This window comes from Nuphar pumila, chromosome 7 (genome assembly GCF_984573655.1).
Source record: "Nuphar pumila chromosome 7, dmNupPumi1.hap1.1, whole genome shotgun sequence".
Classification (NCBI taxonomy): Eukaryota; Viridiplantae; Streptophyta; class Magnoliopsida; order Nymphaeales; family Nymphaeaceae; genus Nuphar; species Nuphar pumila.
Genome location: NC_143255.1, coordinates 125,893,161 through 125,909,347, shown reverse-complemented (window position 1 = coordinate 125,909,347; position 16,187 = coordinate 125,893,161). Strand labels below are relative to the sequence as shown.

Genomic DNA, 16,187 nt, shown 5'->3' with positions numbered 1-16,187 from the left:
GCATACAAGGCGATCACAAAAATGTGAAGAAAAATAGTCCCACATCGAAGAGAGAAGAGGAAGGTGGAGAAGTGAATGGTTATAAAAGGGGCTTGATGGCAGGGTATAACCATACTTACCTGGGCGGGGTTTATCGGCGATCAATAAGGTCGATGGCCTAGGGAGGCGGCTTCCATTGCACTTGGGAGGAGCGTCTTTCTACCATCTCCCCAAGTGGGAGAGTGGACGTCATAATTTGTGGCAGCGGGGGAACGCGTTCGCGCGGCCTCCACCAATTTTTTGTTTAAATTTTTTTGTGATTTTATATATCCTGGTCATTTGATTATTCTGATGATTGTTAATTGCTTTCAGAAAGGAGTTTTGTATGGCTGTGCGAAAATGGTGAGAGTGATCACATGGAGTTGGGGTGTCCAAGGGTTGGATTTGGGACCCAGACGTGAGAGATTTAACTGCACCTGAATTCGGGTCGAAACCGCCATAAGAAAAAGCATATCCAGACCCTATAAAAATTACATAAACCAAGGGGCGGGGAGGGAGAAAGCTCCCACACAGGTTTGGATTTTAACCTTCATCCCCACCTACGTATCTGTTTCATGTCCTTCATCCACGGTTGAAATGGGGCAAGGCAGAGCCCCGTTATCCCCCGATCGATCCACTGCCATCCCTATTCAGGATGTAGTGCCTGGGTGATCCAGGCATGAGCCAACCATCCATGAAAAGAGGCCCAGCCTTAAGGTCTGTGAAAAACTGTTTTGACCGTCATTCCGTATCCATTTAAATATAAGTTGTATTGGAACTTCACAAAAATGGTCAAATCCCTGTATCCGCAGCCTCATCCACGTGACATGGGTGAAAATTTTGTCTGATGTCGGTTCAGACTGACCGAAGTCATGCGATTGATTGCATCATCTATTTTATACTTGGCCTGGTGGCCTGAAAAAACCAAGCTTTCGGTCCCTGCCTGATGTAACTGAGAAAGGATTTATCCCATGTGGTAAGTGGGGTCTTGTACCAAGCTGAAGGCTCAGGTTCGAATCCCTCTGCCACATGGGGCTTAAGAGATATCTGGTAGGGGTCTGCCTAAACTAAGCTTGCCTATAAAAAAAAAACCAAGCATAGGTCCCTGCCTGATGCAACTGAGAATGGATTTTAAAGGCACGATAAGCGGCTGTCACAAATATCACTGATATTTTTTCTAAATATCATGATTTTAGCATGAAGTTAACACGATAATGGAGTAGCTTTTATTTACATTTTTATGTATTTTATAAACCTTTTTTGTATATTTACATGTGAAGAAAATAACTTCATTATAACTCATGGTCTGTTTTTTTTTATATATATTTACATGGAGAAACCGCCCCAGGATCAGAGACCTAAACGCCCATTTGAATACACCAATGTCATACCATATCGGTTGGACTTGGAACATGCCCATTTGAAAATAGGGATTGAGTGTCAAATAATATATGCTGGTCCTGCTTGTCCTGCGACTGTATCTAATTTCTGAGTAGTGGGTCCGTTATAGATTTGGGTCTAACTTGACCTCATAGTAAGGTTTTGGATCTGGTTATGATCCGAGTGTCCTGTGGTATGGTATTCCTATCAGTTGAAAATTGGTAAAGCTACACGTGAAAAGGTCCAATGATATAGGGTTGGGTCTGACACTAACCCAAATGTAATCACAAAAAATTGTTTACCAGATTATATCACACATCCGAATGGACCTGACCATGTTTGTTCCAAATCCGACTCATACAAATGCATACTACTTTAACATGACAATATGGATTGGATCTGGTTAAGACCAATGGCCGAAACACTGATCCATTTGCTTTCTTGTTTCCAAACCCAAATGTTTTTTATTTGTAATTTATTTTCCCTCAGGCAAACATACAAGAGAGCAACAAATAATAAACAGTCATTCTGAGCTGCACATACAAGGCTTAAATGGAAACTGCTAGCATATGAAGTGTCCTCAGTAACACATTATTTTTTTTTCAACAGAGAAAGCCCGGGTTAGGCAGACCCCTACCAGTTATACAACTTAGGTGTGTTAACGGGTCGGGTTTGGTTCAAACCCAGGTAGAACCAGACTTAGACCAGATTTTCAGTTATGGTCTCGGGTCCAGACCAGAGTCAAAATTATACCCGGACCATACCCAGTAAAATAATATTTTTTTTATCATTCTTACATTGAAAAATGGTGGGTCTTAATCAGAACTCAGACCGGGCCCAAGTCTGATATAAAATTTCACAAATTCTACCCCGGTCCATGTATTAATCGGACCTTCGAGTCCGGACCTGTGTCATAATTGGGTCTTCTTATTTTGTCACCGTACTCGAACTTCTAAGGGTTTGTTAGTATCACATATTGTTTATCAACGCCTCTCTATTCTCTATTTGTGGCAGACACAAAAGACAAGGAAGAATAATCCCACATCGAAGAGGAGAAGAGGAAGGTTGAGAAGTGAGTGGCTATAAAAAGGGGCTTGATGTCACTTTACACCCATACTTACCTGGGCGGGGTTTTTCGTCAATCAATATGGTCGATGGCCTGGGGAGGTGGCCTCCTTTGCACTTGGGTTGACCGGTTGAGCTTCTATCTACCATATACATCTACCATCTACCCCATGGGAGAGTGGACGTTATAATTTGTGGCAGAGGGGGAACGCGTTCGCGCGTCATAAATTAACATGGTTTTATGCCATGACGTCTATGATCTATAGTTAAGTCTGTCAATTTTCCAGCTATGGTTAATTCACTTTTTCCAGAATGATTATTTCTTATTTGAAGTTTCTAAATGGGATTTCGTATGGCCATTGGAAAGTAACGAGAGAGGTGATCTAATATGTCTATGAGTCGGGTTTAACCTAGATCCAACCCCGTTAAGGTCAATGGGTCTAGTTTAACCCGGATTCAACCTGTGTCAAACCTTATAGGTAGGAGTGTCAACCGGTCGGGTTTTAGGTAGGAGTGTCAATCGATCGGGTTTGGTTCGGATCCAGGTGGAGCCAGACCTAGCCTCTGGTTTTCGGGTATGGTATGGGGTTAGGGCTCATGTGTAATAAGAGAAACCATACCCAACCCAATAAGTACTATATGAACCAGACCCGATAAAATAATATTATTATCTTGTTTACATTGAAAAATTACAAGTTTTAATCTAAACTCATTTCGACCCCTAGTCTGGTATAAATTTTCACAAACTATACCCAGGTCTATGTATTAATGGGACCTTTGGGTCCAAACCCAGGTCTTGATTGGGATTTGAACCTAGACTGCCCTCAAAGCACCACCAACAGCCAAGACCTTCCACCCTTTCTCTTTTCTATGAAATTTGATCAATATCACGCCACAATGGTTCATTGATTCTTAGTGCTTCTTGTAACGACCCCAACTCATACCCCTTAAAAAGTATATTTTTTTTTACAAGTATGAAAACAATCTTAGAGACCTAGCGCCATTACAGTTGAACACAACCACCACCATAAATGATCTTATACTCATCTTTCACACCAAACCAAATTTTATTTATTCAATTATAAAGAATTCGACAAATAAGTAAATAAAAGTAAAGAAAGCAAAGAAAAAGTCACGTCGTCCCAAAAATCTGCCAGGCAGTCCTGTAGTCCTCTCGTGACTCTTCTTAAAAGCAAGTCCTCCACACTAAGCATCTGAGGCTGCGAAAAATACAAAAAGTAGGGTGTCAAAATTCAAAGAATCCTGCGTATGAATTTTTCTAGTAAAATAAATAAGTAAAAAGAATATAAATAAGATTCATGTAATATTTTAGATGGATACAATTATGATAAATTTATAACTCAATTAACTATTCATGCAATAAGAAACAATTAATAAGCATGAGAAAACAATTTAATAAACAACCAAGACTACAATTTAAGCAATAAAGACATTTAACATACATTAGGAAAAAAACATCATGCATTCACCAATATATCACAATTTAGATAACAAGTAAATATGTATGATCTAATGCATAGAAAGAATATAACAACAACAATAACTACTACTACTACGCCTTCATCCCAAAACAATTAGGGTCAATGATATGAACCAACAAAGAAAATCATTCTAGGTCTTCCACATGAATCCTTCTCCTCCAATCATTTTTATCCAATGCCATGTCCTCGGTGAGGTTCGAAGCGTTCATATCCTTTCCTATCATCTTCATCCAAGTCTTCTTAGACCTACCCCGACCTCTTTTAACTAATATATTTTCCCATTTCTCCATCCTTCTAACTGGAGCATCATTAGGCCTTCGCCGAATATGTTCAAACCATCGTAAACGATTCTCTCTCATCTTATTTTCAATGGATGCAACGCCTACCTTCTAACGTATCTCCTCGTTTCGAATCTTATCTTTTATTGTATTTCCACACATCCATCTAAGCATACGCACCTCAGCTACACTTATTTTTTGAATATGATGTGTCTTGGCAGCTCAACATTCCGTACCATATAGTAAAGCGGGCCTAATTGTCATCTTATAAAACTTTTTCTTCAACCGCAATGGCATTCTACGATTGCACAACACACTAGTTGTACTTTTCCATTTCATCCACCCAACCTTTATCCTATGATTTACATCTCCATCAATTTCTCCATACTTTTTAATAATAGATCCCAAATATTTGAAACAATCATCCACCGGTATTTCTTGCTCACCAAGCTTCACTACACTCTCATCACTACTTCGTTGCTTACTAAATCGACATTCCATATATTTTGTCTTACTCTTACTTAACTTAAAACCTCTTGCTTCCAATGTCTGTCTCCATAATTCTAACTTAGCATTAACCCCAACTCTAGACTCATCAATCAAAACAATATCATCAGCAAACAACATACACCATGACACATTTTCTTGAATTGATCTCGTAAGCTCATCCATCACTATAGCAAATAGGAAAGGGCTTAAAGCAGATCCTTGATGTAAGCCAACCGTTATAGGAAACTTGGTTGTCACCCCTCCACAAGTGCGGACATTGGTTATTATTCTTTCATACATATCCTTAATTATACTAATGTACTTGAGAGAAACACCTTTCTTCATCATTGTCCACCAGAGAACATCCTTAGGTACTCTGTCGTATGCCTTCTTCAAATCAATAAAAACCATATGTAAATCTTTGTTTCTCTCTCTATTTCTCTCAATAAGTTGTCTAAGAAGACGTATAACTTTCATAGTTGATCTTCCAGGCATAAAACCAAATTGATTCTCCGATATCATGACAACCTTCCTCAACCTAGACTTAATCACCCTCTCCCAAAGTTTCATAGTATGACTCATGAGTTTTATACCACGATAGTTTGTGCAATCTTGTATATCACCCTTATGCTTATATAGAGGTACCAAAGTACTCTTCATCCACTCATTAGGCATCTTATTTGTTCGCCAAATCTTGTTTAAAAGATTTGTCAACCATTCTAAACCTTTCTCTCCCAAGCATTTTCAAGCCTCGATAGGTATACCATCTGGGCTAACTGCCCTTCTTGATTTCATTTTCTTCAAAACCTCTACAATTTCTTTATTTTGAATCTTGCGCATGAACTCACGATTCATCTCATGAAAAGGAATGAACAAGTCTCCAAGATACTCAATATGACTTTCATTAAATAGCTTATCAAAATAATCTTTCCATCTCTCCTTAATCTCATCATCTTTGACTAAAACCCTTTATGTTTCATCTTTGATACATCTAACCATACCTAGATCCCTCGATTTCCTATCTCTCATCTTTGCAATCCAATAAATATCCTTCCCTCCCTCTTTGGTATTCAACTTGTCATAAACCTCCTTATATATCTTATCCCTCGCGTTTCAATCTATTTTTTTAGCTTCCTTCTTTGCTATCATATACTTCTCCAAATTCTCATTATCACGACTCTTACTTAGATTTCTATAACACTCTCTTTTAACCTTAATAGCTAATTTGACATCCTCGTTCCACCATGATGTATCCTTACCTAGCGGTGCACCGCCTTTAGACTCACCCAATACCTCCTTAGCCACCATTCTCATGTCACCCACTATCTTATTCCATATTGATTCTGAATCCTCCTCGAGAGACCAATCAACTTCCTTAACTACCTCCTCTACAAACATTCTTTGTTTAGCACCTTTCAGTGCCTACCACTTAATTCTAGGATCTATCCTATGTCTATCTTTTTTGCGGCATTGTCTAATTCTAAGATTTAAAATTAAGACTCTATGTTGTGTAGCTACACTTTCTCCCGGTATAACCTTACAATTGATGCAATAACCCCTATCTCTTTTTCTATGTAGGAAAAAATCTATCTGACTCGTATTAACCCCACTTTTAAATATTACTAGGTGAGAATATGCATGAATAATTTATTATTATCTTTTAGCAGAGTTTTTTTTATATGTATGTCTCTACTAAATGCACACAATTTAAGTTCCTCCTTTTTAATTAGCATTGCCCGTAGATATTCCAAACATTAAGAATTCTCGAAGTCAAGTAGGGTTCTCAGGGTAACTTAGCACACAAGTTGTATTTTATTACTGGGTTCTAAACTTAACCCTTGATTGATATCAGGAATTAACATCATCCATCAGAACATTAAAAATCAACAACCAATATTGGGACACTATGAAAATCAACAACCATAATGTTACTTTCTTGGTATACCAAAATAATAGTTGTGTCTACACACCACCCCCAGAAAAAGTGACAAATTCTTTTTAAAACCGTAGCAAAGAGAAGAACCTCAATATCGAATTTCGGGATAACAACAATGCATACGGAATTTTAGTATCCTCACAATTTCTCAAAAACCGCAATATCCAAGATTCTCACACTATACAAGGGACATCAAAGAAACATATATTACACTACTCTTTTAATTCCTTTTATTAATTCATCTTCTTTTAAATTGCAATTCAACATGCAGAATTAATAACGCAAGCTCGTAAAACAACATGCAAAGCTCTTCACAGGACCACAACTCATGGCATCATAGAACAGTACAATAAGAATAATAATATCATAATTGATTTTTGCAATGCATGAATCAACTAAAACAAAAAGGAACACCTGCTCAAGGCTCATATAGCCTATGATGATCCATTTTGATCATCGATGCATACATATGCAAAACTCATCAATCACATGCCACTATGCATTCCTTTCACATGCCTTTTAATGCACATTCGTGTATGCCAATTTAGAGATGTGAATAAACAACAATATTCATAAGCATGCACATGAGTTCACATAATCATGTTGATTGCATCTTTTATTCAATTCATATATTCATGGCAAATGCATGCTTTCATTCATGAATCATTTTAATTAAAGTATGTGCACTATCAGGCAATTACTTACATGCAAAATACATCGATTTCATGAATGCACGTGCACATAAGAACAATTATGTATTAACACTTTGATTAAGCATGATATACTAATGTGCAAACATGCGAAAATTTTATTCTTTTACATGCATAAAGCCAAGCCCAATTTGATTAAAAATCTAAAAAATTTATTACATAACTGAACACATCCACGTGAAGCAAACTTAAAACAACATATTGCTTAAGCATGTTACCCCAAGCCAACGCATGCGAAAAATCCATTCTTAGCATGTATTAAAATAAAAATACATGTACTTAACAAAAATCCAAATTTTTTAAATATATAACAAAATAGTTATTTATTTATTTTTTTGACTGCTATAACTCCAAAACATGCCCAGCCGAGTGACAGTCATTTGGGGTTAAAACCAAGTTTGTACCCAGCCAATTGTAAGTCGGTTGGGCTCAAATAAAAATAAAAATAAAATCTTCCTTCTTTTTATTTTTTAAATAGCACATTTAGTCCACCAACAAATGAGCCGAGCAAAAAGTGCTTTTAAAAGTGTAAAGACAAAAGGAGAAAAAGATACCTATACCTGACAAGGTATTATATCAAGTTCTAACAAAAAAATCTGTTGTTGATGCATCAAATTATGGACTTGCATTAAAGAAGGTTGTTACCACATGACTATAAAGTCTAGGTTGCCTTTATGCATTGAAAGTAACATAAAGAAAAACCAGGGAGGAATAACTAGGAACTGTTTAGGAACCATAGTAACTGAAAGATCCCTAAACAAAGATAATCATAGAAGCCTCATTTGCTGGATTAAGACTTATGTGCATATTTTGTAAGGGCAGGAAAAAATATTATAAAAAAAATGGGATCTGATTCAAAGTTTTTGTGAAATCTTATACATTAGAAGAATTGCAAAAGCTACACATGCAACCATATTCATTAACCATTGGAAGATAACCGAAGAATACTAACAATAAAATATGTGCACAATTTGAGCTACTTGTTGCATGATTTAATGGCTAAACTAGCAAAAGAAATAGATTATGCTCACGTTGATTTTTTTTTAAACACCTGCCCAACCGAGCCCACTCAGCTGGGTCCCTGCAGTTTGGCAGGTCTGGCTGGGCCAACTCAACTGGTTCACCTGGGCTTGGCAGGCCTGTCAAGGAACTGTCAGGTCTGGCCAATCGACCAGGCAGCAACAAAAAAAATCCCAAAACCAAACATGTACGTATTAAAAGAAACCACGCCCATGACTACATACATGATAAAAAAAAGTAAACCCCACATAGATTTATGTATCTGAATTCATTACCAGTCATATGCAATTCTTCTTCACATAAGCATACATAGTTATCAGGCTATTAGCTTAGAAATATAAGGACTTAGGAATTAATGATTCAAAAGGCATGGTAGGTAAACTTACACTCACGTATGCACAGACTCATGGTCAAATAAACATGTTAATACATGAGTACAATATTATTTCACCAAATATTTGCATACCTCTAGCAGTCCATAGTATGGACCGTCCATCAAAATCGATAATAGCATAAAACACATAGAATAAACTATTTTTTTCATGAAATAAATTCTGTTTTAAAACTCTAACACACTAGATCGGTGACTCATCAAATATACATACGTATATATATATACATACATATTCCCAACATAAATTTCGAAAAAGATGAAAATATATTAATTTTAACTATGGATCTTAGAGTAAGTAATCAAGTTTACTCTTTCTCGTAGATTTCTATTAAAATATAGCATGAAAAGTCGAATCCATGTTTTTTTTCTTGTTTGAAACAAAAGAGAAACCCGTACCTTAGCTGTAGATTGAAAATAAATATGGATTTGATTGTGAAATCGACTGATGATTAAAGAAGGAAGCCTTTTTTTCTTCCTCTCTTTTTCTCTCTCTTCGTCTCTCTTTCCTTCTCTTACTCTTTCTTCCCTTTTCTTTTGATCTATTTATAGAGCTTTAAATGGGCTAAAGAAGAGAGTGCAGTTCAGATGGAGCTCTCTTTTCTCTTAGAGTTTCAAAAATTTTGAAACTATCAAAGTATTGAATTTTCAAAGTTAAGTGCTTTTTAAAAGTCTTTCTTAAACCTTCTAAGGCATGAACAAGGGGTCTATAAGGAGTCCTAAACACTCTTAAAGTAAATCTAAAAATTAATTATAATTAATTAATTAAAATTAATTAATTTATCAATTAATTAATAATAAATAAATACCTAGAAGCTTTTAAAAATCATATTATTGAGCTAGAACACTTCAAAAGTGATTTTATATGGGTTTAAGGTCTCTACTTAGAGTCCTAGCCAATTGTCAAATTAAAATTTTGGAATTACATTAATTAATTAATTAATTTATTTAATGTTAAATATTAAATAAATTCCCAAAAGCTGTCAAAAATTACCAAATTAACCTAGGAGGCTTCTTAACATTAATAAATTATAATTTAAAGGTTTTAATGAATTTAAAGTTGGAAAAATCATTGGGCATGGATTTGGATCTAGATCAGAATCCAAGATCCAAATCCATCTCAAAAATTCAAATGGGTCTTGGACTGGAACAATACCAAATTAATATGGGTTTTGGATAGAGTCTAAATCCATATCAATTTGGATCAGATTCGATTCAAATCCAGATCCAAACCGACAAACTGCTCAATTTTTGAAAAAATGTGTTTCTCGAGCCAACCGTAGCTCGAATCAAGAAAAATAAAATATTGTTACGCTCAAAATTTTGAGATGCATCTAACAATATATAACTTAAATTTTGTTTCAGAAATTCTTCCAAAAATAACCCAAATTTTGCTTAAATTTCACTGTTAAAAATAAAACTTTCTCACATTTTAAGTGATTCGTTTAGACTAAGTTGATTAGACCTGGGTGACGCCCATACTTAAAAGCATTGGTCTAATATCGAGGTTCAAACAATTTTTCTTCTATACTTAATTTTTTTTAAAATTTCAAATTTAACTAAGTGTAAAAATATGTGATATTACACTTCTCATGGCCAGACACTCTTGGAATAAATTTTTTCTTTTTAGCGCATGCAACTAATTTATCTTTTTTTTTTCAGCTCTCTTATTTTGCAAAAGACTGCCAAATTCACTTGTGCACATGGTTATGCTTTGATTTTTCTTTTCTTTTTTTTCTCCCTTCCCCAACTTTCCTTCAAAGACTACAAAATTTTGTGCAGTCATGAATATTCCCAATGTGAGCTCAAATGCCATAGATATAGGGATGCAAATGAGTTGGATTCAGGATAGGGGTTGGATTTTTTTGACAGAGAAAGCTGGAGTTAGGCAAACCCCTATCAGTTATATAATCATATACCATTGGGATTCAAACTTGCAACGTCCAACATAAGGACTAATTAACTGCTCCTGCTAGACAATCATAGTTCACTCCGCTTGCGGGGTTTGGATTTTTTTTTACCCAAAAAACTGGAGTTAGGCAGACCCCTATCAGTTATACAATTATATACCATTGGGATTGGGATTCGACCTTGAAACGTCCCAACATAAGGTGACGTGCACTAACTGCTGCCAGAAAAGAGTAGCGCCAGTTAGTGGGTTTGGAATATTTAGCTGTTCTGGATCAGACTCCCCACGTATTTGGCTGTTCCATATCCGAACTGTTTGCATCCCAACATAGATCGTGATCTAGCTCATGAACTCTATCACCTAGTAATACAAACCTTCCAAGTATCACGTAGGGCTGCATAAAATACGATATGGGCTGTAAGCATGGTGATAAAAGTTTAAAATGGGAAAATAAAGGTTGCCAAATTCTCAAGAAAATTTAAATTTTTTAAAATTTTCTCACATTTACATCAACAAAATTTTAGAAAAAAAATTAAGTTAAAAGATTAACAAAAATATTTAAAGGAAAAAATTAAAAATATATAAAATAATCCATTGTCACTGAGAAACAACCAGTATAAGCAAAAATATCATGACATTTTTGTTAAAATAATAAATATCATAGTATTTTGAAAATATCATAATATTTTGGCTATTTAAAACAGCGACTAAAATAACATGTTTTTTGGTGATATTTTCAAAATGTCACCGATATTTGACACCAGTTATAACACACACAGGGTGTATTAAAGATGGCAGTGCTTTCATTACTTCATAGCATTAGTCCAAGGAAGCGAGAAAAAGAAAGATTAATTTCCTTGAACACTTGTGGAAGAAAAAAATTACAAATGCAGTTTTTGAGAATTCTAATGTAGTTGAGACAGACCTCGGAATTTTGATGGTATAAAAACTGAACAACCATATCTGGATCCACATTGCTAGATCAGTGGGGTACCTTTTTTTTTTTTACTCGAAGAAACCGCCCGTCACTGAAACCTAGCCGTGCTGGCTCAGTTGTACTAATGGTCTCTGTCCATGTAAAGCTCAGAGGGCTTACCCCTTGACTGTAGGGAGTCGCCATGCTTCGGCTTACGCAACACAAATTAAGACATCCACTCTCCCACTTGCGGAGTTGGTAGAGAGACGCTCATCACAAGTGCGATGGAGACCGCGTCTCTAGGCCATCGACCTTCTTGATCGTCTATAAACCTTGCCCCGGTAAGTATGGTTAGGATATGCATCAAGCCCCATTTATAACTACTCACTTCTCCACCTTCCTCTTCTCTCTCTGATGTGGGACTATTTTTCCTTGTCTTTTGTGCCTGCCACCAGAGCCGTACCTGTGTTTTATGGGGCCTGAGGCGGAGGGAAAAAATGGCCCCCCTATTAATAGTAGGAGTTTGGGGACAGGGCCTTGAAATTTTTTGAGTCCCTATTAAGAATGGGGGCTCTAAAAATAGGCCCCCTATTAATAGTAGGAGTTCGGGGGCAGCGCCTCAGAATTTTTTGAGCCCTCTATTAATTAATAATAGGAGTTCGAGGGCAGCGCCACCAAAATTTTTGGTGCCTCTATTGAAAATGCAATCCCAATTAAAAATGGGCCCCTAAATTTTTTTTGGCCGAGGGGACCTGAGGCCCAAGTCTCATTGGCCTCTTGACAGGTCCGGCTCTGCCTGCCACCCATAGAGAATAGCGAGGGGTTGATTTACTACCAACGGGGCAGGAACAGTTGTGTTGCCATGTTGTATATAGGGGTGTCAACGGGTCGGGTTTACCCAGACCTGACTCAGACCAAACCCTAAAGGGTTCATGTACGGTGACAAATAAAAGGACTTGATTAAGATTAAGAGTAACGTTCAGACCGGAAGGTCCGATTAATACATGAACCCAGGTAGAGTTTGTGAAATTTTATACCACACCTCGGCCCGGTCCAAACTCTGAATAAGACAAATAATTTTTTAATGTAAGAATGATAAAAAATATTATTTTACTGACTATGGTCCGGGTTAGGTTTACCCGACCCGCCAACCCGTTTACCCGACCCGTTTAATAAACGGGTCGGGTTCGTGTTGATGTATGCTGACCCGTCAACCCTCCAACCGGCTGACCCGACCTGATTGCCAACCCTACTCCTCAATGCAATTATTCATTATACACGCAAACATGTTCAATAAATAAAGACCACAAACGTAGAGCCAAAGAGACCTAGCAGGGTTGTTTGCAAAACAAAGTCATTGTTTACTACCAAGGTGATATCTCGTGTGGTAAGCGGGGTTCTATGCCAAGCTGAAGGCCCAGGTTCGAATCCCTCTGCCACATAGGGCCTATGAGATATCCGACAGAGGTCTGCCTAACCCTAGCTTTAGTGGTGGCAATTTCTGACATGACCCGCAAACCCGACCCGCCAACCCGCCTCTTAGGCGGGTTCGGGTTGGGCTTAAGCCAACCCATTTAATAAACGGGTCGACCCGCATAACCCGTTTATTGAACAGGTCGGGTTCGGGTTGGGGGTATGCCAACCCGCCAACCCGGCTGACCCGTTTAATAAACGGGTTAGGCGGGTGGGTCAACCCGCCAACCCGCCAACTCGTCTGCCCGACCCGTCAACCCGCCAACCTGCCTACCTTCCAACCCGATCCGTCAACCCGCCAACCCAACCCGCCAAACTGACCCGCGAACCTGAAAACCCGTTTACCCGACCCAACCCAATTATTAAATGGGTTGGCGGGTCGTGTCGGGTTACCCGTTTATTAAACGGGTCGGGTTCATGTTTGCCACAGCCGACCCGTTTAATAAACGGGTCGGGTTCGGGTTGAGGTATGCTGACCCGCCAACCCGACCCGCCAACCCGCCAACCCGACCCGATTGCCACCCCTACCTAGCTTGCCTATAAAAAAAAAAGGTTTTGCGGACCCTTATAAATGGCCACAATTACAAACAAGTTTCAAAAGAGAAACCAGATTAAAATCACCAAAAATCATGACAAACAGATATTTGAATGGGCGTAATGCCCTCAACCATTTCTTAACGCCCAAACAGGAACTCAGAAGCAGAGTCATAGATAGTGGTGTCAACGGGTTGGACTCACCTGGGTCCGAACCGGGTTCTGTTTTGACATTTAGGTACTGAGTCCAGACCCGGTTCCTATCGGGTCTGCTACAAACAAATCCATACACGGACCCTGTAAGGATTACATGAATATGTGTGGATTTTCATATTGTACGCAAACTTATGTGCTTTGATTATTCTGCATTTGGACTCAAATTCAGATCAATATTTTTGTTGGATCTGCATCACACCTGATCCATTTTTACATGCTACATGTAAAATGTATGCTGACAACCTAATTTTAACAGATGTGAGTAATAAATCTACTTCATAAGGTCCATTTCAGATTTGGATTCAGGCATACTGCTTAAAATTTGGACTCTTTGATCTATCATGTTTCGGGCTGGATGTACTGGCACCGTATCTAACTTTTGAGGAGTGGGTTTGGTTATAGATTTGGGTCTAACTTGACATTATAGTGAAATTTTGGATCTGGTTATGATCCGAGTCCCGTGGTATTGTATCATTAGAAATTTTTTTTGGTAGTCAAGTATCACTTGAAAATTGGCAAAGCTACACGTGAAAAACGTAAATGATTTGGATTCTATCACATATCCGAGTGGGTTGGGTGTGACTCTTACCCAAATTTAATCAACAAAATTTGTTTACCAGATTCTGTCACATATCCGAGTGGACCTGACCATGTTTGTTCCAAATCCCACTCAGATTCAAATGAATACTACTTGAACATGGCAATATGGGTAGGATCTGATTAAGACCATGGCCCAAAACTCGATCCCATTTGCTTTCTTGTTTCCAAAGTCCAAACCCGCACATATAAGGCACAAATGGAAAGTGGGAGCATACAAGGCGATCACAAAAATGTGAAGAAAAATAGTCCCACATCGAAGAGAAAAGAGAAAGGTGGAGAAATGAGTGGTTATAAAAAGGGCCTGATGGCATTGTTAAGCCATACTTACCTGGGCGGGGTTTATCGGCGATCAATAAGGTCGATGGCCTAGGGAGGCGGCTTCCATTGCACTTGGGAGGAGCGTCTTTCTACCATCTCCCCAAGTGGGAGAGTGGACGTCATAATTTGTGGCAGAGGGGGAACGCGTTCGCGCGGCCCCCACCAATTTGTAAGTTGAAATTTTTGGTGATTTAAATTAACTTCATGTTTTTCGTGATTTTATTCCATGATTCTTAGTTAAGTCTCAATTTTACAGCTATTGTAAATTCACTTTTTCATGATTGATTATTTCTTATTTAATATTTCTAAATAGTATTTCGTATGGCCATTGGAAAGTAATGAGAGGGGGTGATAATATGTCTAGAGTCGGGTTTGCCTAGATCCGACCCGTTAGGTTCAATGGGTCTGGTTTAACCCTGATTCAACCTGTGTCAAACCTTATAGATAGGGGTGTCAACCGGTCGGGTTTGGTTCGGATCCAGGTGGAACCAGACCTAGCCTCGGTTTTCGGGTATGGTATGGGGTCCGGGCTCATGTGTAATAAGAGAAGCCATACCCCAACCCAATAAGTACTATATGAACCAGACCCCAATCATACCCGGTAAAATAATATTATTATCATGTTTACATTGAAAAATTACAGGTTTTAATCCAAACTCAGGTGGATCCCTGGTCTGGTATAAATTTTCACAAACTATACCCAGATCTATTTATTAATGGGACCTTCGGGTCCAGACCCGGGTCTTGATTGGGATTTGAACCTAGACTTCCCCTCAAAGCACCACCAACACCAAGGCGTTCCACCTTTTCTTTTTTTTCTCTTTTCTGTGAAATTTGATCGATATCACGCCACAATGGTTCATTGGTTCTTGGTGCTTCTCATGGCCAGACACTCATGGAATAAATTTTTTCTTTGCTTTTGCAGCTCCTTTATTTTGCAAAAGACTGTCAAATTCACTTGTGCACATGGTTATGCTTTGATTTTTCTTTTCTTTTTTTTCTCCCTTCCCCAACTTTCCTTCAAAGACTACAAAAATTTGTGCTGTCATGAATATTCCCAATGTGAGCTCAGATGCCATAGATTTAGGGACTCAAATGAGTTGGATTCAGGATAGGGGTTTGGATTTTTTTTGACAGAGAAAGCTGGAGTTAGGCAGACCCCTATCAGTTATACAATCATATATATACCATTGGGATTCGACCTTGCAACATCACAACATATGGTGACGTGCACTAACTGCAGCTGCCAGATAAGCATAGCGCCGGTTGGTGGGTTTGGAATTTTTAGTTGTTCTGGATCAGACTCCCCATGTATTTGGCTGTTCCGCATACGAACTGTTTGCATCCCAACATAGATCGTGATCTAGTTCATGAACTCTATCGCCTAGTAATACAAACCTTCCAAGTATCACGTAGGGCTGCATAAAATACA

General features: G+C 38.1%; 2 non-coding genes and 2 pseudogenes across 2 annotated transcripts; 3 read left to right on the top strand and 1 right to left on the bottom strand.

Moving 5' to 3' along the window:
- The first annotated feature begins 111 nt into the window (after positions 1-111).
- LOC149833393 (U1 spliceosomal RNA) lies at positions 112-272 on the top strand. The gene has a single exon (XR_016433463.1). It is a non-coding gene; the product is annotated as a U1 spliceosomal RNA (small nuclear RNA).
- Positions 273-2,511: 2,239 nt separating this feature from the next.
- Positions 2,512-2,691, top strand: LOC149833392 (U1 spliceosomal RNA; annotated as a pseudogene).
- A 9,139-nt stretch (positions 2,692-11,830) lies between these two features.
- On the bottom strand, positions 11,831-11,963 carry LOC149833391 (U1 spliceosomal RNA; annotated as a pseudogene).
- A 2,794-nt stretch (positions 11,964-14,757) lies between these two features.
- On the top strand, positions 14,758-14,918 carry LOC149833390 (U1 spliceosomal RNA). Its single transcript, XR_016433458.1, has one exon. It is a non-coding gene; the product is annotated as a U1 spliceosomal RNA (small nuclear RNA).
- The last annotated feature ends 1,269 nt before the right edge of the window (positions 14,919-16,187 follow it).